Consider the following 6,473-nt stretch of genomic DNA (forward strand, 5'->3'; position numbering starts at 1 on the left):
CGTCATCGTAGCTATCGTAAATCTGAAGGAGCTGTGATCACTGTTGCTAAAATTATGTCCCACTGAGCGGTCAGTCACCTGGCTAGGCTCATTATTCAATCCGACGTCCAGTATAGCTCTTCCTCTCGTTGGATTATCCACATACTGTTGCAATTAACAAATTCTGTTCGGTCTAAGCCTCTGGCTCCAAGGGACTCTCAGTCATTATTGGGGATATCAAAGTCACTCAGTACGACCACTCTGTTTTAATACACCTTTCCTTAATCGACGTCCGTATCTGTTCCTCAATCCCTCCGTGGCTGTTGGAGGGATTATAGTAACGCAGTGCTTGCATCCATCTTATTTTTGAGCTTTACCCATACTGCTGCAGTGGATGATCCCTCCTGCATGTCCTCTTCAAGTGCACGTGTAGCATTCTCCCTGATTAGTAAAGCAACTCGTCCACCTCTTTTACCTTCTTCTCTATCCCGCCTAAACCAATGAAACCCTTGATACATTGAACGGCCTTTCCCTCTCTCAACCAAGTCTCTGTAAAGCCGCAACATCACAGGATTCAGGCTCCCAGTTCATCGGCCTTGCCCATAACAATTCTTGCATTGAAATAAATACACTTCAAACTCCATCAGATCCTGACCTGATATTTGGTTTGAGTTTCCCTGATGTAAATTCTCTTTGTGTATTCTCTGGTAACAGGCGATTACAAAAGACTGCCAGTAAAGCAGAAAATATTGTAAACAGACAATTTCAATTCCTCCCTTGTCCCTTCTATCTGTGCATTGCATCACACACTGTCCAATTCCAAAAAAAACTGTTGGATAATTATTATGCTTCAAACAACCGTCTCCAGCCTCTCACTGCTCATTCTTCAACTCACTCTGGACCCAATGGATTGACAGTTTTCAGATCCCTCTCTCAACCTAATCTCTGTAATGTTTATATCATAGTTAGATATACTCATTCAAACTCCAAGCTCAAAGCTCACCTGTCTTACCTGTCATACTGCTCACATTAAAATCAGCACACTTCAGACTGCCAGCCCCATTGTGTTCACTCCCCTCTGTCAGTTGATTGTTGGTCTTAGCTGTACTGGGATTAGTCTCCAACTGCTCTTCAGTCACTGTACTTGTGGACGTACTGCTCTGGCTCTCCCCCTCTTCCTCCCACCGCCACACTAGTTTAAACCCTCCTGAGTGACAATAGCAAACCTGCCTGCCAGAAGATTGCTGCCAGTTCACGTCAATCCCGTCCTTCTTGTGCATTTCAAACTGACCCAGGAATCCCAATGACCCACATATCGGAGATTGCTGCCAGTTCAGATGCATCCCGTCTTTCTTGTGTATATCCTACCGACCCGGGAATCCCAATGATCCACGTATTGGAAGTGTTGCCTACCGTACCAGCTCTTTGGCCATGTTTTTAACTGTATTACCTTCCTATTCCTAACCTCACTAGCACGTGGCATAATCTAGTCTCTCCAACATTCAAATATCCTTTCAGCACAACTCCGGCAAGACCTTTAATTTAAAATGGATAGACTTGACAATAAAACCTTAAGTGTGACCTCATTAACCAGGAAGGTGGAGTCCAATGAATCAGTCGTAATGACCATAGGATCTAATATCTATCACCTCCACCAAACCTGTGTGACAAGGTGTACATATGGAGTATCTATTTGTACATGGACGAGGATGAACAGATGTTAGTCCAAAAGACCAGAAAATGTCAGAACAGATTGATGCCATTCAGCCTGTTTACTCTGTTTTGCTATTCAATTGGATTTTAGTAATTCTGTTCCTTTTAATGGCACGGTCTTTACCGCATCCCGATGGTGTCAGAAAGTGTCCAGTGTCTTTTTGCGCTCCCTGCGTAGGGAGATCCAGTGCCAGGCGATGAGATGTAGGGATCCAGGGGTGGCTCGATGAAAGGCTGCATGCAGTGACAGATGGACTCAGGGATTGAGAGCGACAGAGTAGGTAATCAGTGACATTAGATTAGATTACTTACAGTGTGGAAACAGGCCCTTCGGCCCAACAAGTTCACACCGATCCGCCGAAGCAATACCCACCCATACATTTACCCCTTACCTAACACTACGGGCAATTTAGCATGGCCAATTCACCTGACCTGCATATCTTTGGACTGTGGGAGGAAACCGGAGCACCCGGAGGAAACCCACGCAGACACGGGGAGAACGTGCAAACTCCACACTGTCTGTCGCCTGAGGCGGGAATTGAACCCGGGTCTCTGTGCTAACCACTGTGCCACCGTGCCGCCCACATGCACTCACATAAGTAGCTGTCCAAGATTTCCAAGCACTCGAGGAGCCCGAGCACCATGGCAACTTTTACAATAAGCCCGTCATACTTGCAGCAATTCTCCATCAAACACAAGCAAATATACTGTAGATGGCAGAAACCTGAAACAAACACAGAAACATACTGTGGAGAGAGAAAAGAGGCAATTCTCCCGATGCAGACACGGGGAGATTGTAAAATTCCCAGAAAGACAGGGTCCAGAGATTGGAATTGAACCCGAGTCCCTGGCACTGTGAGGCAGCAGTGTTGTGTCACCGCGCTATCCAATGATGGACAATAGGATTAGTATAGTTACATTAGTATATTTTCGACAGCCAGTTAATTGGAATGCTCTTACTCAGCCTGTCTAAGATTGAGGACGTACTGCTCTGGCTCTCCCCCTCTTCCTCCCACCGCCACACTAGTTTAAACACAGCAGAGGACAAGCAATAAAGTGGTGAACAGGAAACAAGAAAGCTAGCTCTCTTTAGAAAAGGAGATTACAGGAGTTTAATAAGATATATAACTGGGGAGAGTTAACATTGGACAACCAGAAAATGAGGCTGGTTGTAGAGAAATTGAGAACAAATAATTGGAGAATGACCTGAATAGGTACTTTCCATCAATCCTCACAATGGTAGACACTAGGAACATTCCACAACTTCAAGTGAGTCAAGGGTGAGGGATGGGTGTCGTGATCAGAGCTGAGGAGAAGGTACTGGGGAAGCTGCAATGTTTGAAAATTGATAAATCACACAGACTGGAAGGTTAACAAACAATGTTCTGAAGGAATTAGCGGAGATGATTGTGAAACCGTTGGTTGTGACTGTTCAGGAATAACTATCATCAGACAGAGTCCCAGAGAACTGGAAAATGGACAATTTAAAATCTCTATGTAAGAAGGAAGAAAGGCAAAATACAGGAAATCATAGGGCAGTTTAGCCTAGCATCGGTCGTTGTTAGAGATTTCGAGTGTATTGCTAGCAATGACATTGCAGAGTACTTGGAGGTGCATGGTAAAATAGGGCTGAGTCAGCATGGCTTCATCAAAGAGTGGTCCCGCTGACAGGTCTGTCAGAATTCTTTCAGAAAATAATGAGCAGGTTTGACAAAGGGAGGATGTGATCTGATTTAGGGAGTGTGTTAAATTTTAATCTGTGTTAAATTGAATCATGTTAATTTATTGGTTATAACTTGCATGAGCAGATGTACAAAGACAATTAAAAATTGTAAACGAACAATTCAATAATAGTTAAATAAAATAAGGATGGAGGGTCGGGTGATGTGTTGTTTCTACATGATGTGGGAGTGATGGACCCACTGTGGTTCCCAGTAATCATGTCTGGAGTAAATTTTGCATGCTGGAAGAACTCTGGCTCTGAGTCGATGAGCTGGAGTTTGTGTTTCAAACAATGCGAGGCATCAGGGAGGGGCAGAGTTCGCTGGAGGCTGTGATTCAGGAGACAGTTACACTCCTTCTATCAAATGACTCAAATTCAGCCAGTGGTTAGAAAGTGGAGGGGTTGGCTATGAGTGAGGCAGGTAGAGGGATCCAGGAGGTAGAGTTGCAGAAGCCTCAGCCCTTGTCCGTGTCTAACAGGTTTAAGAGATTTGTTCTCTGTGTGGATGGGAATGGCGACTGCAGGGACGATGAGCTGATTGGCCACAGCACCGAGTTGAGGGAAGCTTTCGAGTGGGCGAGGGAAGAGAAATTTCATTGCATTTGGGGGTAGTATTTGGGTGTTCTCTGTGATCGGGACTGAGAGTCCTGAAAGTTGCGTTACCTCCTCGTGTTTGGGTAAGGGATATCTCATCTGGGCTGCAGAGGAACTTGGAGTGGAGGGTAAAGATCCATTGGTCGTGGTCTGTGTAGGTACCAACGACAGAGACAAAACTAGGGCAGAGGTTCTGCTTAGGGATACGAACAGCTCGGAGCTAAATTAGAAAACAGAATCAAAAAGGAAATAATCTCTGGATTATGGCCTGAGCCATGAGCTAATTATCACAGGGTTAGCAGGAAAATGCGTGGCTAAAAGTTTGGTGTGGGAGAAATGGGTTTGTATCATGGGACATTGACACCAGTACTGGCGAAGGAGGGCACTGTTCTGATCGGACGGTCTTCATCTGAACAGTGTTGGGACCAGAGTCCTGGCAAATCGCATAACTAGAGCTGTAGAATGGAATTTAAACTAAGTGAGGGTGGGGTGGTGTCAGTTATAAGGAAAATTAGAAAATCTGAATTAAAGGAGGGAGTAAGACTGCAGAACTCGAGAAGAAGGCGTTTGGTATGCTTTCCTTTATTGTTCAGAGTATTGAGTGCAGGAGTTGGGAGGTCATGTTGTGGCTAGATAGAACATTGGTTAGGCCACTGTTGGAATATTGCGTGGAATTCTGGTCTCATTCCTATCCGAAAGATGTTTTGAAACTTGAAAGGGTTCAGAAAAGATTTACACGGATTGTGCCAGAGATGGAGGATTTGAGCTATAGGGAGAGGCTGAACAGGTTGGGCTGTTTTCCCTGGAGTGTCGGAGGCTGGGGGGTGATCTTATAGATGTTTACAAAATTATGAGGCGTATGGATAGGATAAGTGGACAAAGTATTTTCCCTGGGGTCAGGGAGTCTAGAACTAGAGGGCATAGTTTTGGCGTGAGAGGGGAAAGATATAAAAGAGACCTAAGAGCAACTTTTACATGCAGAGGGTGGCACGTGTATGGAATGAGCTGCCAGAGGATGTGGTGGATGCTGGAACGATTGCAACATTTAAGAGGCATTTGGATGCATTTACGAATAGGAAGGGGTTGGAGGGATATGGGCCGGGTGCTGGCAGGTGGGACTAGATTGGTTTGGGATATCTGGGCGGCATGGACGGGTTGGACCGAAGGGTTTGTTTCCATGCTGTACAACTCTATGACTCTATGACCCGAAGTTATTCCAATCTCCAGCACAGACGCAGAGAGCATGGATAGTGTTAGCAATAAAACTTCAAACACACAGAACAAACAAATTACAATGAGAAGAGGGATGGTTAATACAGGGCTGAACTGTTATATCGAAATGCATGCAGTATAACGAATAAGGTAAAGAAGCTTGTGACTCATACGCCAATTGTCAGGTCACCATCATGGAGACGTCGCTGCAAGAGGATCAGGATTGGCAGCTGAATATTCAAGGATATGCATCCTGTCAAAAAGATAGGCAGTTGGATAAAGGGGATGGGGTTGTCTTATTAGTAAGAAATGCAATTAAATCAATAATAAAAAATGAACTAAAGTCAAATGGTGTAGAAGTTGTGTCGGTAGAATTAACGAAACTAAAACGTTAAAAAAGAGTAGTTGGAGTTCTGTTCAGACCTCCTAACAGTAGTCAGGAGGTGGGGTGAAAGATATACCAGGAGGTAGAAAGATGTGTAGGAAAGACAAAGTTACAGTGATCATGTGGGATTACAATACGGAGTTAGGCTGGGAATTCAGGTTGGTAGCGGTTTGCAAGAAAATGAATTGGTGGAATATCGATGATTTGGTTGTTTGGAGCAGCTTGTGCAGGCAGACTAGATAAGGGAGCTTAAGATGAAGGAAATCATAGGAGGCAGTGATCATCATATGATTGAATTTACATTGCAATTTCACATGGGAAAGTTAGAATCAGAGGTAACGGTATTACAGCTGAATAAAGGCAATTACAGAGGCATGAGAGAGGAGCTGGGTAGAATTGACAGGTAGAAGGGCCCAGCAGGAAAGACAGTGGAGCAGCAATGGCAGTAGAATTTTGGAGTAATTCAGGATGCAACAGAGATTTACCCCGAGTAAAAAGAGGCATGATATACGGAGAATGAGGTAGCCATGACTGACGAGGGAAGTCAGGTATAGCAGTAAAGCAAAAGCTAAAGGATATAATGTAGCAAAGTGCAATGGGAAACCAGAGAGTTGGGCAAACAAAATAAAATAAGGAGGGAGATTATTAAATATGGGGGTAAGCTCGCCAGAAATGTAAAGGAAGCCTGTAAGAGTTTCTTACGATATATAAAGTATACAAGAGAGGAAAAAAAGGGCATTGGATTGCTGGAACATGACACTGGAGAGATAGTAGTGGGGACCTAGAAAATGGCCGAGGAATTGAATAATTACATTGCAACAGTTTCATGGTAGAAGGCCCGAATAATATCTCAAACATTCAGGAGAG

This window comes from Chiloscyllium plagiosum, chromosome 8 (genome assembly GCF_004010195.1).
Source record: "Chiloscyllium plagiosum isolate BGI_BamShark_2017 chromosome 8, ASM401019v2, whole genome shotgun sequence".
Classification (NCBI taxonomy): domain Eukaryota; kingdom Metazoa; phylum Chordata; class Chondrichthyes; order Orectolobiformes; family Hemiscylliidae; genus Chiloscyllium; species Chiloscyllium plagiosum.